The following is a 23,348-nucleotide window of genomic DNA, read 5'->3' on the forward strand; positions in this document are numbered from 1 at the left end:
CCCTAGAATTCTAGGTTTGGGGAAGCAACACGTACGGTATTTATGGACGTGTGCAATATCCATCGACATGGGCAAGTAATGTACAATATCCATCGATGTGGGCAAGTAATGTACAATATCCATCAACGTGGGCAAGTAATGTACAATATCTATCGACGTGGGCAAGTAATGTACAATATCTATAGACGTGGGGAAGTAATGTACAATATCTATCGACGTGGGCAAGTAATGTACAATATCCATCAACGTGGGCAAGTAATGTACAATATCCATCAACGTGGGCAAGTAATGTACAATATCTATCGACGTGGGCAAGTAATGTACAATATCCATCAACGTGGGGAAGTAATGTACAATATCTATCGACGTGGGCAAGTAATGTACAATATCCATCAACGTGGGCAAGTAATGTACAATATCCATCAACGTGGGCAAGTAATGTACAATATCTATCGACGTGGGCAAGTAATGTACAATATCCATCAACGTGGGGAAGTAATGTACAATATCTATAGACGTGGGGAAGTAATGTACAATATCTATAGACGTGGGCAAGTAATGTACAATATCTATCGACGTGGGCAAGTAATGTACAATATCCATCAACGTGGGCAAGTAATGTACAATATCTATCGACATGGGCAAGTAATGTACAATATCCATCGATGTGGGCAAGTAATGTACAATATCCATCAACGTGGGCAAGTAATGTACAATATCTATCGACGTGGGCAAGTAATGTACAATATCTATCGACGTGGGGAAGTAATGTACAATATCTATCGACGTGGGCAAGTAATGTACAATATCTATCGACGTGGGGAAGTAATGTACAATATCTATAGACGTGGGCAAGTAATGTACAATATCTATCGACGTGGGGAAGTAATGTACAATATCTATAGACGTGGGCAAGAAATGTACAATATCTATTGATGTGGGGAAGTAATGTAATATATCTATAGACGTGGGCAAGTAATGTACAATATCCATCGACATGGTCAAGAAATGTACAATTTCTATAGACGTGGGCAAGAAATGTACAATATCTATAGATGTGGTTGTGACAGATCCCTCTGTCTGAACACTATCTTGCTGGTTCGTGTATTTCATATGTATTAGTGGAATTACCTGCCCGTACTCTCCCGTTCGTTTATTTCTTATTCTACCGAACAAAAGTCCCGAACGGACCGGTGTTAGTATGCCAGATGACCAAGAAGGGAGGTCGGCGGTTTCAGCGGTGTTCGGGAGAAAAAGTGTCCGTTTTGGGTTCCATAAGATTATGTACGAACACCGCTGCTCATTCGTGCGTCTAAAATGGCCGCCGCCTCATGGTCGACATACGAACGATGACCACCCAGCATACAGTTCCAATTAAGAGGTGTCTGCGGTTAACCACAACGTTCTAATTGAGGCCAATAGGTTAACCAGCAGCACACTTCTCTTCTGGGTGGCCGGCCGTTCGGTAGTTTTGTTCGATAGAATAAGAAATAAACGAACGGGAGAGTACAGGCAGGTAATTCCACGAAAACATATGAAATACACAAACCAGCAAGATAGTGCTCAGACAGAGGGATCTGTCACACGACTCCCTCCTTGTGGGACACTCCGGCAGACCCGGCTTGACCCTTTGGCGGGTCAACTTGGGGATGACCTGACTAGGAGGTGGTAGGGATGTCAGTTTGCCGGGACAATCCATCTGCATTCCCGTTCTGCTTACCGGGTCGGTAGCTGATTGTGAAGTTATAAGGTTGAAGGGCTAAACTCAACTGCAGCAATCTACCATTGTCTCCTGAGACCCGGTTAAGCCAGACTAAGCGATTGTGGTCCGTTATAAGAGAGAATTCCTGCCCGTATAAATAAGGGCTCAACTTCTTCAGTGCTCAGACCAGGGCTAAACACTCCTTCTCCACTGCCGCATAACTTACTTCTCGAGGTAATAACTTTCTGCTTAAGTATGCGACAGGGTGCTCTCCTCCATCTTCCCCGACCTGGCTCAACACAGCCCCCAGTCCATACATGGAAGCATCTGTGTGGACGAGAAAACGTTTGTTAGGGACTGGGGCAGCCAAGACAGGGGCATTCACAAGAGCTTCCTTTAGGGCTTGAAACGCGGCTTCACAAGCTAGAGACCACAGGACCTGCTTAGGTAAATTTTTCTTAGTCAGGCCAGTCAGGGGTTTGGCGATAGTACTGTAGTCAGGGACAAAGCGTCGGTAATACCCTGCCGTCCCCAAGAAGGCTAACACCTGGGTCTTAGTGATAGGTGTGGTCCAGTTAGCCACTGCCTCTACCTTGGCTGGCTCCGGTCTCTGGCTCCCACACCCCACTCTGTGACCCAGGTACTGCACTTCAGACATGCCTAGATGGCACTTCTCTGGTTTCAAGGTCAGGCCAGCAACCCAGATCTAGTCCAGAACCACCCCTACATGGACTAGGTGTTCCTCCCAGGACTCACTGTGGACCGCAATGTCATCCAGGTATGCACAAGCAAATTCCTGGAAGCCATCGAGGAGTCTATCCACCATACGCTGGAAGGTAGCCGAAGCATTCTTCATCCCGAATGGCATGACCTTAAAATGGTACAGGCCAAATGGGGTGACGAATGCCGACTATCGGAGTGTTCGATGACTCCAAGCCGAGTCATCTCCTGTATCTCCTTCCGCATTCTCTCTCGGACTGCTTCAGGGATACGGTAGGGGGGCTGTCACAGGGGATTCTGTCCAGGGGTCTCTACCTTATGTACAGCTAGGGTAGTGTAGCCGGGCTCTTGGGAGAACGTTGCCTGCTTCTCCCACAGAAGCTGCCTTGCCTGTATCTTCACTGTGGGGCTTAACCGGTCCCCTAGCTGCACAAGACTAGTGAGGTCAGTCTGGGGGTCCTTCTCTAATAAATCGGGCAGGGGTAAATTCTCTGGGTCGTCTGCAGCAGGGGCACACACTGCAGCAACATACTCGGGTCTCTCCTGATACTCCTTTAGCATGTTCACATGAAAGGATCACTGAATCCTCTCATCTGCACAGCTGGCTATAAGGTAGGTAGTATCACACACCTAAGCTAACACCTTATACGGGCCCTGCCAAGATGCTTGCATCTTGTTTGTCTTCACAGACTTGAGTACCAACACTTTCTGCTCAACCTGGAAGACCAGCTGCTGGGCTCCACCTCTTCTGTCTCCCCTGGGCCGCCTGGGACTGTTACCATCAGGGACAGTTTCTCCATGCGGTCCCGGAGTTCCAGGACATATGGTACTATGGGGGTTGCCTCCTGCTCTGTCTCTCTCTCCCAGTGTCCTCTAATGAGATCCAGGGGTCCGTGGACCCTTCTCCCATAGAGTAACTCAAAGGGAGAGAACCCAGTGGACTCCTGAGGCATCTCTCTGTACGCAAATAGCAGATGAGGCAGGAATCGCTCCCAGTCTCTGCAAGTGTCCGTAAAGGTCCGCAGCATCTGCTTGAGGGTGCCGTTAAAGCGCTCGCAGAGACTGTTAGTCTGTGGGTGATAAGGTGAACTGAGCAGCGGTTTAATGCCGCACACCTTCCACAGCTGCTGGGTGAGCACAGCGGTAAACTGGGTTCCCTGGTCGGAGAGGATCTCGTTAGGGAACCCTACCCTAGTAAAGACCTTAACCAGGGCATCAGAAACTGTCTCTGCCTCTATATTAGATAGCACTACTGCCTCTGGATAACGAGTGGCCACGGTGAGAATATACTTCTTGCCGGATGGACTAGCCCTGGCCAGTGGACCCACAATGTCAACGGCTATGCGGGAAAAGGGTTCTCCAATGATAGGCATAGACATAAGCCTAGCTTTTGGGTGATCCCCCCGCTTACCTACCCATTGACAGGTGTCACAAGTACTACAATAAACCCGCACATCTCGGTTAAAATTGGGCCAGAAGAAATTTTGGGTGATTCTATGAGCTGTGCGGTTGACCCTAGATGTCCAGCTAATGGCAAATCATGCCCAATCCGCAGAATCTCTTGACAATATTTCGCAGGCACCACCGGCTGCCGATTCTGCGGAGGGGCAGCCCTTTTCTGGTTTAGGGATCCTATACAGCCTATCCCCCACCCACTGATAGCGTTCCCCATCTACCCCCTCTTCCCCAGCATCTGCCCTAGCCCTATATTTCTGAAGGGTCGGATCCTCCCGGGTTTCCCTCCCGTACGCCTCTGGGGTATCCCAGCCTAAGGGGGCCTGATCTAGAGTACTTGTCGGGGGAGAGGGTCTTACCTGGGTCTCAGCAGCAGGTGGGCCAGGCTTGGCGGCACGGGTCTGGGCATGGGTCATCACAGGGTTAATTTCAGCGGGTCCCATTGGGGCATATGCATAAACAAGGGGGGCCCAAGTCATTTCCAAGGAGGACGTCAGCTGGTAAATCCTTCATGACCACAACATTCACATGTCTAGCGCCCACTCCCCAATCCAAATGTACCCGGGCAACAGGCAGGCGGAACACAGCGCCCCCTGCTACCCTCACAGCTACAGTGTCTCCGTTCTCGGACACAGTGTGCTGGTTCTCGGACACCAAGTTCTTCTGGAGTAAGGTCATGGTAGCACCGGTATCTCGCAGACCACTGACCTCTTTCCCATTCACTTTAACCAGTTGCTGGTGCTGCTGTCTATTGTCCCGGTGGGCAGCTTGCACGGGGTCTTCTACGCAGTGGGCAGCAGGCTGAGGGTTATGCTGGTTTCCTCCAGGACTGGGCTTGGTTAGCGGTGTTTAGTGGACACTCTGGCCTCTTGTGTCCTAGCTGCTTGCATCCGAAACACTGGATGGGCTGGGAGTAGACCCGTGAGTGGCTGAGGGTAGTTAGTGGCTGGAGGTGGTGCTGGAGTGCGGTGCTTGGGGGTTTGGTAGGTGGTAGTGGCTGTGGGTGCTGCTTGTCGGTACTCCACTCTGGCAGAGATCTTGGTGGTAGCATTGTCCAGTTTACGGGCATCCGTATACTCATCTGCTAGGCGGGCTGCTTCATGCAGGGTGGAGGGTTTACCATCCCGGACCCACTCTCTGACTCCTGTGGATAATTTGTCAAAGCAATGTTCCAGCAGGAACATCTGCAGCACCTCTTCCCCGGATACGGCTTGGCCCCCCGCCATCCAGTGGGCGGCTGTGCGGTGCACCCGACATGCCCACTCGACGTAGGAATCTCCGGCTAGTTTAGCAGTGTCTCGGAACCGCCTCCGGTATGCCTCCGGTTTAATGGCATACCTGGAGAGCAGAGCTTCTTTCACGGCATTATAATCCCCGAACTCCTCATCAGGAATGGCCCGAAAAGCCTGGACAATATAGTGACCCAATCTTCTGCGGGTACCTTGTGTAGAGCACATTGCCGCTAAAAATCCTCAAGGTACCCATCAATCTCTCCTTCTCTTTCAATGAAGGGTTTAAATGCTGCAAACTGTACCTTTTTCTTTTCCACCGGGGCTACTGTGACTTGGGCTGCTGCAGCGCCGCTTTGAGAAGTATGCTGGCCTCCACAGCTGCTATGACCCGGTCGATGATCTCTTTAGTCGGGTTAGGACCATAATGTGCCAGTCTGATTTCAACCGCCCGGTCAAAGCTTGCCTCTTCGAGGGTTCTATCCGGTATGCTGGGCCCATTGGCTCCTTCAGCCCCTGATACTCCATCCATTTCGGTCAGTATGGCAATAATCTCCCTCTTCCTGAGGTTACTGGCTTGTCAGCCCCGTTGTTCTAGCAGGTCTTTAAGGGTAGCTCTTTTCAGCCTTTCGTACAGTACTTCCATTAGTTCCGGATGTGTAGTTGTCCCTCTGGGCGATGAGGATCATCCCGTCGCTTGCCACCAGTTGTTAAGACACTCCCGGCATAAAGGAGTGAAACCGCCGTTTAGTCAATCTTCCCCTTCCAGAGACACAGCCACAGCTACTGCAGACCGCCAAACTCCCGAAATGAATACAAGGGAATGCTCCAAACTCCCGAACTGAATACAAGGGAATGCTCCAAACTCCCGAACTGAGAATCATACGAAATCCTTCTCTCCTGGAACAGGCAAAATAATAATCCAAAGTAGCAATCCCCCCAAACACGAGACCAAGCTCCGTCTTGAGGGTAAAACAGGAATCTGATTTATTGAGGATTACCTGCCCAGTATTTATGCAGGTCTCCCACCTGGCGGACACTCCCCTAGGGGACCAGATGGAAGACTGAGACATATATTGTACAGTAGCCAATCGCAGTGGCTCAGGTATAAACACTCCCTTTTTGTACAGGCATCCCCTCCTCTCTATCCTGGAGATAATTGGGAAGAAATCAAAGTATCTCCATGGATAGAGGCAAACCGCCTGTTACAAATCGCTATTTGTAACTGGCCCTTTAAATGGAAAATTGCCCTGCTTCCCTGGATTGTGGAGAAGCATGTTTGCCAGCCTCCTGCCTCATGACTATGGCCCCTGGAAGATTGTGCCCCTGAAAACTTATTAACTTTGATTGGGTGTGTATGGCCCTTTAAGAACTGTCTGGGGACATATTGTGACTTTGCTGAACAATGTCCCTTTAAGACTATGTCCCCAGACCTATAAAATAACTTGCCCCTGGCTTTCCCCCACTTGGTTCAGTAAATAGGGCTTACTGAACCAAGTACCACACAGGCGGACCACCCAGAAGTTAAAGTGTGCAGGCAATTTACCTCCCAGGCTGTGAGGTTACTGCAGGTTAATTGCACGTGGCGGCGGCCATCTTTGTTCATTCGAACGCGGTCAGCGGTGTATGCTAAAGATTCTGTGGAACTGAAATCGGCTACACATTTTGCCGAACACCGCTGACCATTACCTTCTCCTACACTTCGTTTTTCAGCTCCAGAGACTAAGTCCCGTCCCGTTTTTTCGCATGAAATTGACCGGCCGCACAGCCCAAATCTATGGAACTGTTTTGGGCAGGAAATTGTGCTTGCGGTCGGTCATAAAGGGACCTCCAGCTAACTTTTGATCCACTTGGCTGATTTTTGGAAGTGTTTATGTTTGATGTATGCTGAGTTCAAATATGTAATTTTTATGGAGATTGAATGTATAGTTTTAAAGTTACAGTGTATGTGTGAAAACTGTATTTTTACTGTATGCTATAATTATGTTATATGTTTATCTGAGGGGAGGAGACGTGGGGGTGGTACCATGTATGTGATTGGTTAATTTCAACCTCCCCCTGGGAGTGTCCTGTGTGTACCTTTTTGTAATAAAAAGCAGGCTGGGTGTCCCAGTCCTCAGTTCTTCTTGACCCTTCAAAACGTAGCCTTGTCTCGTTATTGGAGGGGATTGCTGTATCACACTGGGGATTGCTATGCTCTGCATATTCCCCTGAGCTTAATCACTTAGCTCTTTTAAGAGCTTGTTCCTGTTATGCTCTCCTGGAGGAGAGGTCTTCCCCACACGGTCCTGAATGCTGGAGGTTCATTCCAGGGTGGAAGGAAGACGGCGCGGCTCCAGTTAAGCTACGGCGGTTGTGGAGCGTGCGGTGGTTGTGGTGTCGTCTGCAGTGCTTGGAGTCCTCTGAGAGCGCTAGGAGCATCCATCAACGGAGGGTACTCGGTCGGAGTACACGGAGCTCCGTTACACCGCCATTTTACATGGTATAATAAAAATATGTAAAACTACCGAATATATTCCGTACATATAACGTATCCCCAGATATCCTAGATCTGAGCGCACATTACTACCGAATGGCGCTCAGATCCTGTGATGGACCGCTGGCACTCCGACTGAGTACCTCCGCCAATCGATGCTCCTAGCGCTTGCCGAGGACTCTGAGCACTCCAACCGACACCATCAGCACTGCGGACCCCACTTCCAGCGATGCAGGTCTCGCCGTCTCTCACCCACCCTGGATCCATGACCAGGATCCAGCTCCCAGTGGGTGAAACTCTCCTAAATCCAGAGAACGTGGCTGGAACAAATCAAGCTCTTACAAGAGCTTACTCTGGGGAGTAAGTGATTATAGCAATTCCCAGAGTGTAGGTATCCCTTACCCCAAGCATGAGCCAAGGCTTCAAGAAAGGTGCAAGTAGGTCTGGTTTATTGAGTGCTACCTGTCCGGTATTTATGCAAGTGTCCACCAGGTGGACACTCCCCTAGGGGACCTGATGGAACAATGGGACACATATTGGATATTAGCCAATCACAGACAATACAAACAAAACACTCCCACAGTGACATCACAATCCCTTCTCTCTATCCTGGAGATAATTGGGAAGTAATCAAATTATCTCCCAGGACAGAGGCAAGACTCCATTAACCACATGGTTACAAAAAGACATAAAATTACACAATGTTACAATTACTACATAAAACATATACATGCAACATATCCCCAGATAGCTTAGATCTGAGCGCACATTATTACTGAATGGCGCTCAGATCACATACATACAGTTCAATCGCCATGGAGCCAAAGTCTTTTCCATAGTCCTTCGTTACACGAATTGGCTCCATGGCATAGCTATCTGGGGTACTACTCACATAATGAAAGTCCCGAACGCCTCGGCAGAAATACACAAATAAACCTTTATGCAGGGTAAAATACAGCTATCAGCACAGGGGCCATAGTCGGAAGGCAGGAGGCTAGCCAGTAGTCCCCTCCAGGCACAAGTGGCGAAGGGCACTTCGTCACAGATCCCATACACACAGTTCAATTGCCATGGAGCCATAGTCTTTAACATTGTTCTTTCGGTATACGAATGGCTCCATGGGATGGCTATCTGGGTTAAGTCCATTCGTGAAAAAAAAGTCCCAAACGGACCGGCGTTCGTATGCCAGATGACCAAGAAGGGAGGTCGGCGGTTTCACTCCTTTATGCCGGGAGTATCTTAACAGTGGGCAAGTAATGTAATATATCTATCGACGTGGGCAAGAAATGTACAATATCTATCGACGTGGGCATATAGTGTGCTATATCCGTAGATGTGGCCAAGTAATGTACAATATCTATCGACGTGAGCAAGTAATGTAATATATCTATAGATGTGGGCAAGTAATGTACAATATCTATCGACGTGGCATATAGTGTGCTGTATCCGTAGATGTGGCCAAGTAATGTACAATATCTATCGACGTGGGCATATAGTGTGCTCAGGGCCGGATTAACATAGGGGCTGATGGAGCTGCAGCTCCAGGCCCAGGCCCATGGAATAGGCCCATTGATGTTTTGTTTTTTTACACACTACCCTAAGGGTTGCCACCTGGCCGGTATTTATTTGAGGCTACCTGGCCGGTGCTGATATTACAGTAATACCAGCAATACAAATGCCAGCATTTTTCTCAGTATAAACAGAGATTACTCTGCAATACCAGCACTGGCCAGTAGGGGTCGATGTATGTGTGTGTGCAGAGAGAGGCAGGGATAGGAAGTTACAGCATATACCTGCATCTCTCTAATGATTTGTGGGTGAGCATCTACACAGCACAGAGAGTCCAGACAGCAGCTCCCAGCCTGCAGAGACAGCCTACAGCTCAGGGAAGTGAGGGATGGGGTAAAGGCTGCAGGGAGACATGGGGACACTAAGACACTAGGAGACACTGTGAGATATGGGGACACAGGGAGACCTCTTGGGATGCTGAGACACTTGGGGACACTTGGGGACACTTGGAGAACACTGAGACACTAGGGGACGCTGAGAGACATGGGGACACAGACACACAAGGTGACACTAGAGGACACTGAGACATGGGGAAACAGACACATATGGGGACCCTGGGAGACATATGTAATGAAAAAAAGATAGGGTCGCACTAAACCACAATATACCAATCCAGGGTGCTACTGAGCATGGGTCAGCAAAAAAACACATGAAATATACATGAAAAGAAAAAATCTCAGGCACTCACTGTGATTGTATCCAGGCAGGTTTTTTTTGCAACGTTTCGACCTGTCAAGGTCTTTATCAAGCATGCACCACAGTGAAAAATGTATTGCATTTATATGCACACAAATTACAAACCATCAAATCAGATCAATGTGACAATTAAACAATTCATCAAAACATATGTTAAAAGTAATGTAATCAATACAATAAATTGCTATACCAAACCCTTATTACAAACATGGTAGGGAATGAATAAGTAGATGGCTGAAGAACATAGTCAAAAGAAATATAAAAAGTCCAGGTTTTGTAAAAAAAACACATCAACCATTATACATACACAGGTCTTTAAATAAATGAACCATTTAACTCAAAATTATGCAATTAGGGGGCGGGGCCGGACCGCCAAGCTGGCAGGTCGCACAACTGAACGGCTCCTGCAAAAATTTTCAGTTTTCTCCTTAAAATCAGATCCTACACCTACCAAACGACCGATAACGGCAGCCCTGTGTGAAGCTCTAGTCCCTCGGTGAGAATACCTCCGTCTCTCGTGATGGGGAATGCTCGGGCGGTGAGTGGCATGGACGGCCGCCATCCCGCTATCCTGCCCACCAGCGGTCGGAACACAGCACGAGGCTAAGGGGGTCCGGCCCTGTTCCCCCCCCTCTGGACCGGCGGGGGTGATCCCGGTCCCCACCCTGGGCCCACCAGTGAGTGGACACACCAATGAGCCGGGCGGTGTCAGTGCGGATCCAATGCTCGGAGGCCGCACCAAAATGGCGGACGCCGCATGGCGAGTAGCCCGCGCCAAAGAGGGCACACAACGACAGTCGGCCTAACAATCAGCCTGGGTCAAACCACCCGGTGCAGGAGCAGACAGACACCACGCTGACTTCTGGCGGAAGGCTAGGTACAAGACCGGCGAGAACCCCACAGTCCTGACCACCCAAGAGAGCCCACATAAGGAGCTACACCCAGCGATGAAGCCCTGCAAGCTGAGCCTCTCCCAGCAACTAGCGGAGACCGACACACCCGGACCGACAGCCCGCAACCACGAAGTCCAACACGACAACCAACACGGCTGCAAGGTCCTGGCTTCCACCAGAGGCAAGCACAGGACTAAAAACCGCAAGTACACCACCTGGGGACTGTCACCAAGCCACTTGCCTGGACTATGTCTAACGCGGCAGCACCCTGGCTCCCGTCATTCTGCAACCCACATGCTCCACAGGCAGACACCACAGCGACAAACCACTGGCCTCTGTCTGGCAGCTGGGGGGGGGGGGGGGGGTTACCCTGGGGTGGTAAAAAGCACGTCAAAAGCTACTCATTTCCCAGCGATGGACTATTGTATTGTATTCTACCTGTATTTATCTGTTTTCAGGGGTTAGCCTGCTAAGCAACTTTTCTAAAGCGACCCAAAAGCATTCTCTCGTATGCCCCCCTGCTGGCAGTACCTAATACCTAATACTAGCAAAGCATACAACACAACCACTATGTATACACCTTGATTATGCCTTGCTTTATTGAAGATGCCAGCGTAGCTAAGTGGAATTACTTGTCCTCTTGTAATCTGTGCTCTCACTTTATGTTTTTTCAACAGTTATTTGACAAGCACTGATTTTATTTAGCATGCATGTTCTCCATCTCAAAGGCAGACTAAACGAGTAAATTTAATTGTAAGGTGTAACTGATAGTAAACTATGTTTTGTTTCTGCAAATATAAAAAATTGTGCACTGTTCAAATGCCATAAATGTACCATTAATGTGATATACCAATGCTCATGAAGCTATTGTGGCAGAGCAAGCTGTCTTGTCTAAACATGCACTCAAAAATAAAGAATTAAAAAAAAAAAAAAATTATGCAATTAGTAATATATAAAATACCTGGAATAAAAATCAGATCATAAGAATATCGAAACCACGGGCCGTCTATTCCACGTAAATGTTCATCACGTCACATAATACATCTCAAATACGGTGGCCGCACTGGGTATCTGAAAGCCCGCGCGCATGCGTGAAAAAGAACCAATCGCGCACGCGCGAAAGAGACCAAAACACACATGCGCACGGGAACTAAGACTCCCGTCAAAGATAACGGCCGACGCACAATAGGGTACATCTGCCCGCAATGCTACTGATATTTCCAGGCTAAACGAGCAATTAGATCCATATGGTCAAAGTACAGAACTAATAGAAATCAACACAAGAGAAGAAAAATAGAAAAAAAGAGGGAAAATAGACAACAAAGGAACCAAATAACAAAAAATAATACTATCAAATAATGATAAAAGAAAAATAAAAATAAATATTGTTACGGTTGCCTCCAGGCTGGCTGGAAGTTGGACCGTAGAATAGGATGCTCCTAGCGCTCACCAAAGGACCATCAGCACTGTAGACACCATAACTACTGCGTAGCCTCCATAAGTACTGCAGACTCCACGAACCACCGCTGCTGGGCAGGGATCTCGCCGTCTGCTCTGCGCCCTGGACCTACGACCAGGCTCCAGGTTCCAGTAGGTGAACCTCTTCCTTCTGTAGAGCGAAGCAGGAACAAGAGCTCTTACAAGAGCTCAGTAGCTAAGGGAGTATGAAGAGCATAGCAATCCCTGTAGTGATTATAGCTGTCCCCTACAAACATGAGTCAAGGCTGCAAGTTAGAGGGTCAAGTCATTCTGTTTTATTGGCACCAAAAGAACCTTCTTCTTCTTCTGCAGGATCCCCTTAGATAGGACCACCCACAGGGTGTTACAAAACAACCAATCATACACGTACATATCTGAAAACACTCCCAGCAATTACACACAAAATCCTCCCCTCTGCCTGTGATATAATTATGTTACACAAGGGATTAACATAATTATCACAGACAGTAAAAATACAGTTTTTACACATACCCTGTAACTTTAAAACCACACATCCAATCTCCATTACATATTATTAATCAGCACACTTTAAACATAAACACTCTCAAAAATCAGACAAATCCATCCAGCAGATAAAAAGTTAGACGGAAGTCTTTTATGACCGACCGCAAGCACATTTTCCTGCCCAAAACAGTTCCATAGATTTGGGCTGTGCGGTCGGTCAATTTCATGCAGAAAAACGACTAAGTCCCATTTGAACGGGCGTTCGAATCTTCGAACAGGACTTAGTCTCTGCAGCTGAAAGTTTAGTGCAGGAGAAGGTAAAGGTCAGCGGTGTTTGCGGAAATGTGTAGACGATTTTAGTTCCATGAATTTGGCTACACATACCGCTGACCTCGTTCGAATGAACAAAGATGGCCGCCGCCACGTGTTCATTTGCACGAACTGCGGCCACCCAGCGATCGGCAATTAACCTGCAGTAACCTCACAGCCTGGGAGGTAAATTGCCTGCACACTTCCACTTCTGGGTGGTCCGCCTGTGTGGTACTTGGTTCAGTAAGTCCCATTTACTCAACCAAGTGGGAGAAAGCCAGGGACAAGTTATTTTACAGGTTTGGGGACACCGTCTTAAAGGGGCATTGTTCACCAAAGTCACAATATGCCCCCAGACGGTTCTTAAAGGGCCATACACACCCAATAAAAGTTCATACGTTTTCAGGGGCACAATCTTCCAGGGGCCATAGTCATGAGGAAGGAGGCTGGCAAATAGGCTTCTCCACAACCCAGGGAAGCAGGGCAATTTATCATTTAAAGGGCCAGTTACAAATAGCAGTTTGTAACAAATATAAATAAAAAATAATAATAAAAAAATAAATGAAGATAAATAATAAAAATAAAAAATAATAAAATATAAAATAAAATAAAATAAAATGAAAAAAATATAAAATAAAAAATAAAAATAACAATAACAATAAACATAAAAATAAAAACAATAAACTAAAAGATAAAAAAAAGACAAAAGAGAAATAGCCAAATACTATTAATAAATTCCAAAGGATAAAAAATATCCAAATATACTAAAGCTCAAACATAAATACATGCAAAAGCATATATGTGTATATGTCCGCAGAAACATACACATAGGTTTTTAAACATGTATCAGCCTGGAGTCTGAATGGAGACGTCGCCATTTTCCAGAGCTCCAGAGAAAAACGACTAAATCCGTAAAAAATACACAGCATCCGACAAAAATCACAAATCCTAGCGAGGGTGCTGAACCCACAGATGCCCTTTTTTTCCACCCCGGGCAGAAAAACCCGAAAACGAGGCCCCAAGGCCTACCTCGGGAGCGGACACGCGTCTGAACTCTTCTAGGGGTTCAGCCCGCATTACACACCGGACTACTCCGGAATAACTGAGGCAAGTGAGATGGGGCGCAGATCGCAAAAACAGCCCCCACACGATCCGAAAACGCAGCGTGACATAAGCTTAATGCTGCAGACCCCCTCCTCACTAGTAAACCTGGCACCGCCGGCCTGTCCATTAGAGGGAGACCACACAGACAACCTCCCCTCTACTACTCACCTTACGGAGGCAATGCCGACGGCAGGAGACCACACACCTGCCTCCAAAAGCGACATCTGAGAAATGCTGACGAGCTTGCAGGACAACCTAAAACACATGTGGGAGAGGGATCTGGGAGTACTCACTGCGGAGGTACAGTCTGTGACAGCCCGCACACAAGCAACAGAAACAGGCCTGGCAGACTTGAAGCACGACCGCCAAACCCTTGGGGAAACTGTACTCACCCTGAAAACATCACAGGCCTTGATGGCCAGACAACTCAATGTAATAGACGACAGGGGCAGGAGGAAAAACATAAAAATACAGGGAGTCCAAGAAAACCTACAACTGGAAGACGCTTAGTGGCAACAATCCTGCCATTCTAGCAAGCCAAGCAGTTTATGTTTGATGGCGTATACAGGATAGCAAAATCACCCAAGGCCCCTACATCAGCGCCACAAGATGTTATCCTGCGCTGTTGCACTATGACTGATAAGCTGGGTTTAATGGCAGCATTTCAAGGACAAACCCCCTTCGAGTTTGAAAACTGCCAACTTTCCCTATTCCAAGACCTGAGCAGAGACACACTCACATGGAGCAAGACCATGAGACCACTCACTGCAAGCCTCCAGGAAGCAGGTATCAACTACCGGGGGGCGACACCACAGACTTTATGGATAACTAAAGAGGGAAAACATTACAAAATCTCGGACCCTGCGGAAGGACCGGCACTGCTGAACACATTGGGACTAAAGAACCAACGCACAAATGTAACCTCAGGCCCCAGACAGGGGACAGCGAGGTGCAGAGAAGCCCCTGACTACAGGGAAATACAAGATGCGACGACCCAACTGGACGCCAACTTCAATCAACCCCGGTTGAAAAACAGGACATTTCTAGTTCTACAGGAAATCCCACTATATCTCAGACTGTCCAAACTCTAACCACGAGATGGGTTACACACACTCCGGAGCTCGAACATCCCTCTTACCCCCCAGCCCCTGGGTTACAAGGGAATAGCAATCAATGGAGCCCACATATCACCCAAGCGTCTCCGCACTCACTAACGCCTCACTTTAGCAAAGCCATAGTCAGACAGTACGGATAGGCTGCCTCCACAGGCTCCGAAACAGGCATATACGGACTCCCGCTAGCCATACCCTTTATAGTGTGGATCTAACACACACAATTAGACCACCCATGAATAGACCTAACCTAGCGAGTCACCACATGACGGAAGCCTACACGACCACTCCAAAGGAGCACACACTAAGTCCTGCATCACACATGGGGAAATACCCCAGGACTATCGCCAGGTAGAGGACACTAACGAATACCAGCCTCACTAGACCCGAAACCCACTGCCCACCAATAAAAACCAGGCCAAGTTAGTGGTGACAGCGACTACAGCGTGACACACACACTCCTCCTAGATAGCTACTACATACCATTACAACCCACCAGCCCTGCCATAACCAAAAACATGTGCCAAATTGTACCCTGAATAAACCCTAACTGTGCCATGTTATACTGGTGATATTTTACCATAGCCATTGCGGCAAAAGTTTGTAAATGCAATACATTTCGCACTGAAAATAAAGAATTAAAAAAAAACAAAAAAACATGTATCAAAAGAGAAATACATATAAGACTCAGTATGTGCAAAAAGTGAAATGTGAATAAAAAAAGATATATATATAAGAGACCTAGGTTTCATCCAAAATATCTAATATAGCTGCATAAAGGGATCCAAAAAGAAGTCTTTGTTAAAAAGACCAATACATTTCTATTTATCCAAAAGAAGAACATGAGAAACGTGCTAATAAATGTACATGCAATTATTATAAAGTGCCAGACATTGAATAAAGGGCATCAATAATTAATAAATGTCTATATTGAAACAAAGTGCCTGTAGCGGAATGCAGTGAGCCTGTCCTGCAAAATGCCTGTGTGACTGTGTTCGTATATGTTTTCCCTATGTTGAAATTGCTATTCGTTTGTGTATTATGTGAATTGTATGGTATTCGGTAGTTTCCATCCGTACTATATACTTATGGAAACTACCGAGCGGAGGGACCACCCCAGAGAGAAGTGTGCCAGCTATTAAAGTTCACATTCTTTCCAACCGCAAGTTAACCGGCTCATTAACATTGTATCTGGGTGGCCGCCATTCGGCATGCGTACACGTGGCGGCGGCCATCTTACGCATGAAAATCCCAGCGGTGTTTGGTCGTCGAGTGCCTGGAACTCAAATCGGACACTCAAACAACCAAACACCGCTGAGACCTCCAGAGCTCCGTAACTGCCGAACGGAGAAACATAACGAATCCCCATTCGGTAGTAATAAAGTACCGAATGAGGGAATCACTATCTAGGTGAATGTAAATGTGGATGGCAATTATAAATGTCTGTTTTAACTGCCGAACGGAGACCGACCGCAGGGCCCATTCTCATGGAACCCTTTTCGGATACCAACTCGTGTGCGGTCGGTCAAACTTCACCTGCCTGTAACTACCGAACCCTTGGTCCGATCTGGGTGAATTTTGGATATTATATTCACCCAGATCAGGGCTACCTAGCGGTACCCTGATATTAAGGATATGTGATGGTTTAGGGGTACATCCAAGTTTGGGGTAAAGTACTGTACAACTCAAGGGGATTATGACTCACTCTGAGGGGAGGAGATGTGTGGGAGGTAACAAGAATGGTATTGGTTACTGTCATAATTACTGTAGTTCCCTCCCTTGCATGGGAGCAGGCTTTATAAGAAACCTTGGAATAAACGATTGTCAGTTCTACTCCTGAAACTGTGTGTCGTCCAGTTATTGGGAGTGCTGTGGGGATTTCGCTGTACCTTTTTACCTGCTGGAAACTCTGCTGTGGATTTACTAATGACTTGTTCCTGAGCCTTCCTTGGATCTAAAGTGGAGAATAGCTGTGAGAAATCAGCTCTCCGCTACATTGGTTGGCAGCGCTGGGATCCAGACTCACAGAGGAACAAGGATTAATGGAGATTGATCTTTCTACGCTAAAGAGAACCACATTGAAAGACCTTCTGGAAGCGAAAGGTGTTTCTGCCAGCAGCAAATCCAAAGCAACGCTTATCACCGAAGTAATGGCAGAGTACAGAGCAGAAGAGGTCCAGGCCACGGAACAAAGACCTGAAACAGAACAGGAGGAGTTCCAAAGGCATTTACAATTCAGACTGGCCTTTTATGGGGAAAACCCACCAACAGAGATCATCTCTAAAACAATGACAGAGGTGCAGGAGTTTGTGATGAGAAACAGGAGACCACAAACACCGGAAAGAAGTGCAGCAGGAGCTGTGGCACAAGAGGGTAAGCCTAAAATTCCCTATCAAGCGTTTAAAACGTATGTGGAAGCAGAGGAGGATATAGATGCCTTCCTCCAAGATTTTGAGAGACTATGTACGCTGCATAATATACCAAGGGAAGAATGGGTACCCATATTGGCAGGACGGCTGTCAGGAAGGGCAGCTGAAGCCTACCGCACTGTGCCTGATATTGAAATTAGGAACTATAGCCGGGTAAAAGAAATTATCCTGGCCCGGTACGCAATAACAGCAGAGGCATACCGGAGGCGCTTCAGAGAATTGAAAAAGGCGGACAAAGATTCGCACGCAGAGTGGGCTTGCCGACTAGAAAGGGCAGCTCTTGGGTGGATGCAGTCGAGTAAAGCGTGGTCCATGGAGGACTTGTTACAAATGCTGCTGTTGGAGCAGTTTTATGAGGGGATATCCTCAGAGCTACAGGAATGGGTGAGGGATCGTAACCCCACCACTCTCACCGAGGCTGCCAAAAAGGCAGATGATTTTATGGACGCTCGCAGACAAACCAAAGCAGTGAGTACCAAACCTGTCATGCGACCACTAGGGGGGAACTCCTTCTCTCCTAACCCTCAACCCCCACCAAGGCAACTTCCTCCACCAGCACCAGCAGCAGCGCAGCAGAGATACCGCACACCTGCTTCTGTGCAATGCCACCGATGCCAGAAGTGGGGACATTACCAGCGAGATTGTCCGCAGTCCCGGGAACGCAACACCTGGATCCGACCAGGACCTCCACCACCACCACCAAGAGCAGCAGCGCATCATTACCAGGACGAGGTACCACTTCCCTACAGCTCTGCCGTTCCAGTCACGACTGTGGAACAGTGGGAAGTGCTGCATGAGGCCAACCCCTTACAGGCACAGGCGGATAACCGCCAGCACCATAGGCAGACCGTATATCTGGAAGGGAAGCCTATGCAGGGGCTCAGAGACTCGGGAGCCACTATCACCCTGGTGCAAAGCCATTTGGTTTCGGACAAGGCCAAACTGAATAAGACTGTGGCTGTCAGGGTTGCAGGGGGAGCCGTGTATCGGCTAGACACAGCCAGGGTACATTTGCATTGGGGTGCGGGGTTCGGGAATGTGGAAGTGGGACTAATGCCGCAATTACCTGCTGAGGTGGTCCTGGGGAATGATCTGGGCAAACTCACCTCCGCATTTGAACCTCAAACTACTGAAGAAGCACATCCAGTAGTCACCAGGCAACAGGCCCGCACCCAACAAAACAACGCACTGCCGGAGGTCCAGGTAAGAGATTCCTCCCCTTCCCTAGACTGTATCCCTTGGGCCCCTCCTGATGAGTTTGTAGCCGAGGTAGTCACTGACCCTACCTTACAGGTATACCGAGACAAGGTCACCTCTATCCAACCGGGGGCAGAGGGGGAAAGATTTGTATGGGACAGACAGTTATTGTACCGGGAAACAAGTAAACAGATAGATGGGTCAGACCCCATTGCTACAAGACAGCTGGTGGTACCTCAGAGGTACCGAACCGAATTACTCCGGATAGCGCACGATATTCCGCTATCCGGACATTTGGGGGTCAGCCGTACCAGATATCGATTGACCCAAAGTTTCTTCTGGCCAGGGATTAGCCAGGAGGTACGCAGGTACTGTAATACCTGCGACACGTGCCAGAGGGTGGGAAAGAGGGGGGATAAGCGTAAGGCGAGGCTGCATCCCCTACCCATAATTGAGGAACCCTTTCATAGGGTTGCCGTAGATATTGTAGGCCCCTTCCGGAAACCTAGCCCCTCGGGCAAACGGTACATCCTGACCGTAGTGGACTATGCCACTCGCTACCCCGAGGCGGTAGCTTTAACGAATATACATGCAGAGACGGTGGCTGAGGCGCTGATGCAGATTTTCTCCCGGATGGGGTTACCCAGGGAGATCATCTCGGATCAGGGCACTCAGTTCACGGCAGAGGTTACCCAACAACTCTGGAAGTTCTGTAAAATTAAACCTATAATTAGTGCTCCGTACCACCCCCAGACTAATGGGCTCTGCGAACGGTTCAATGGCACCTTAAAACAGATGCTCCGAACCTTCGCCGAGACTCACCGAGACTGGGAAAAATTCCTGCCCCACTTACTGTTTGCGTACAGGGAGGTGCCGCAGGAATCTACAGGATTTTCCCCCTTTGAACTGCTATTTGGGAGGAGGGTAAGGGGACCCCTAGACTTGATTAGAGAGCACTGGGAGGGAGACCGTAGCGTGGACGGTACCCCTATTGTACCATATGTGTTGGCCCTCCGAGATCGCCTGGAAGCACTCACCAAGACGGTAAAGGAAAACCTACAGGCAGCTCAGACGCGTCAGCGCACCTGGTACGATAGGGGCGCCAGGGACCGCAGCTTTCAGGTCGGACAGAAAGTTTTAATTTTAAAACCTGTCCGACACGATAAGCTACAGGCCGCCTGGCAAGGCCCTTATAAAGTGGTAGAACAACGATGTGACACCACGTATATAATTGGCCACTGCGCAGGGAATGGGGGGCGACGCATGATCCATGTGAACATGCTGAAACCTTACCAGGAACGTTCAGAGGAGGTGACAGCTATCTGCGCCCCCACCTCTGAAGAGAGCGACAGCCTACCCCTCCCCGATCTGTTAGAAGATGGGCAGCTGGCTGGGGATTTAGGAGCAGTCGTATTGGGGGATCGGTTGAGCCCACAGGAGCGTATCGAGGTACAACAACTACTGCAGGAAAAGCAGGAGACCTTTTCTAATGTACCTGGATACACCCCTCTGGCTACCCACCGAGTAGACACCCCAGGTCAACTTCCCATGCGCCAGACCCCATACCGCATCCCTGAAGCGGTCCGGGAGAATATGCGCAAAGAGATTGAGGAGATGATACAGTTAGGAGTGATTGAGCCCTCAGATAGTCCCTGGGCATCTCCAGTGGTCCTCGTACCAAAGCGGGACGGCACGACCCGTTTTTGCGTGGACTACAGGAGACTGAATGAGAAGACCGTATCCGACGCATACCCGATGCCTAGGATCGATGAGTTACTAGACCGGATGGCCAGGGGACAATACCTTACCACGATTGATCTGTGCAAAGGGTATTGGCAGATTCCCTTGGCCCCGGAAGCCATCCCTAAGTCCGCTTTTGTCACCCCATTCGGCCTGTACCAATTTAAGGTCATGCCGTTTGGGATGAAAAACGCGCCGGCTACCTTCCAGCGGATGGTGGACCGCCTCCTAGATGGGTTCCAAGACTATACCTGCGCATATCTCGATGATATTGCCATATTTAGCGATACCTGGCAGGAACACTTGGCCCATATAGGAGCGGTTCTAGACAGGATCAGGGAGGCTGGTTTGACCCTGAAACCAGCTAAATGTAGTATTGGGATGGCCGAGGTACAGTACCTGGGCCACAGAGTGGGCTGTGGTAAGCAGAAGCCAGAACCCGCCAAAGTAGAGGCAGTATCACAGTGGCCTACCCCGACAACTAAAACCCAGGTGTTAGCCTTCCTAGGGACAGCAGGGTATTACCGGAAATTTGTCCCCAATTATAGTGCCCTGGCCAAACCCCTCACGGACCTGACACGTAAAAACCTTCCCCGCCAAGTAACCTGGACCCCGGAGTGTGAGCAGGCATTCCAACACTTGAAAGATGCACTTGTTAATGCCCCTGTCTTGGCCGCTCCCAATCCAACTAAACGTTTTCTTGTTCACACAGACGCTTCTATGTTTGGATTGGGGGCAGTATTAAGCCAAGTCGGGGCCGATGGCGGAGAACATCCAGTGGCTTACATCAGTCGCAAACTTTTACCCCGGGAAGTAAGCTACGCCGCCATCGAGAAGGAATGCCTGGCTGTGGTGTGGGCCTTGAAGAAGTTGCAACCCTATTTGTATGGACAGGCTTTTTCGCTGCTCACGGATCACAACCCGTTAGTCTGGCTGAACCGGGTGGCTGGGGACAATGCCAGGCTGCTGCGCTGGAGTTTGGCGCTGCAGCCTTTTGACTTTAACATTCAATACCGCCCGGGTAAGCAAAATGGAAACGCCGACGGGTTGTCGCGACAAACTGATCTGGAAAAATGATCCGTGAGCACCCCGGTCATCCCCAAGCCGATCCGTGTGGGATCAGACTGTGTATGCCGGCTTGTGGGCAAGGGGGAGCAGTGTAGCGGAATGCAGTGAGCCTGTCCTGCAAAATGCCTGTGTGACTGTGTTCGTATATGTTTTCCCTATGTTGAAATTGCTATTCGTTTGTGTATTATGTGAATTGTATGGTATTCGGTAGTTTCCATCCGTACTATATACTTATGGAAACTACCGAACGGAGGGACCACCCCAGAGAGAAGTGTGCCAGCTATTAAAGTTCACATTCTTTCCAACCGCAAGTTAACCGGCTCATTAACATTGTATCTGGGTGGCCGCCATTCGGCATGCGTACACGTGGCGGCGGCCATCTTACGCATGAAAATCCCAGCGGTGTTTGGTCGTCGAGTGCCTGGAACTCAAATCGGACACTCAAACAACCAAACACCACTGAGACCTCCAGAGCTCCGTAACTGCCGAACGGAGAAACATAACGAATCCCCATTCGGTAGTAATAAAGTACCGAATGAGGGAATCACTATCTAGGTGAATGTAAATGTGGATGGCAATTATAAATGTCTGTTTTAACTGCCGAACGGAGACCGACCGCAGGGCCCATTCTCATGGAACCCTTTTCGGATACCAACTCGTGTGCGGTCGGTCAAACTTCACCTGCCTGTAACTACCGAACCCCTGGTCCGATCTGGGTGAATTTTGGATATTATATTCACCCAGATCAGGGCTACCTAGCGGTACCCTGATATTAAGGATATGTGATGGTTTAGGGGTACATCCAAGTTTGGGGTAAAGTACTGTACAACTCAAGGGGATTATGACTCACTCTGAGGGGAGGAGATGTGTGGGAGGTAACAAGAATGGTATTGGTTACTGTCCTAATTACTGTAGTTCCCTCCCTTGCATGGGAGCAGGCTTTATAAGAAACCTTGGAATAAACGATTGTCAGTTCTACTCCTGAAACTGTGTGTCGTCCAGTTATTGGGAGTGCTGTGGGGATTTCGCTGTACCTTTTTACCTGCTGGAAACTCTGCTGTGGATTTACTAATGACTTGTTCCTGAGCCTTCCTTGGATCTAAAGTGGAGAATAGCTGTGAGAAATCAGCTCTCCGCTACAGTGCCATACTGCAATAAAGTGCAAAAACATGCATTGGATGAATTAATATATCCAAGGAAAATACTCCAGGTCATCCAATAAATGATATGAAACTCAAACATTTCAGAAAAAATATCAAGTGATAAATAATAATAAATATAATAAACATCTTATCCGTGAGGAGATATGTGGAAAGAAGCAGGTGTAGAAATTCATATTGAGCAGCAGATGATCTAAAGAAGGTCTCTCAAGAGGGTGAGAAGAGAGAAGAACCCAAGCCAGCCAGGCCATAAAATAGCCTATAATAATTAAGCATAATCTTTATTTAAAATCAAAACATCTTCAGATTAAGGGTAACAAATCATATTTTTGGTTCAGCCCTTTAGGTGATAATGTATCCAACTCCCTGATCCAAAACGCTTCCCTCATTAGCAATTTTTGGTTCCTATCTCCCCTCCTAAGGGTTTCAGGGACATGATCTATCATTTGAAATTTAAGCTGAGAGATATTATGTTGTGCTTCGGAAAAGTGAGATGGTAGAGGCAGCTCAATCATTTTTGTCCGTATCGTGGATTTTCATTTTTT

The 23,348-nt window shown here is 48.2% G+C and overlaps 1 protein-coding gene across 3 annotated transcripts in view; it reads left to right on the forward strand.

Moving 5' to 3' along the window:
• Positions 1 to 23,348, forward strand: part of SPATA1 (spermatogenesis associated 1) — a 124,677-nt gene that overhangs the window by 72,770 nt on the left and 28,559 nt on the right. The gene's annotated exons all lie outside the window — the stretch shown is intronic.

This window comes from Pelobates fuscus, chromosome 7, assembly GCF_036172605.1.
Source record: "Pelobates fuscus isolate aPelFus1 chromosome 7, aPelFus1.pri, whole genome shotgun sequence".
NCBI classification, from domain to species: Eukaryota; Metazoa; Chordata; class Amphibia; order Anura; family Pelobatidae; genus Pelobates; species Pelobates fuscus.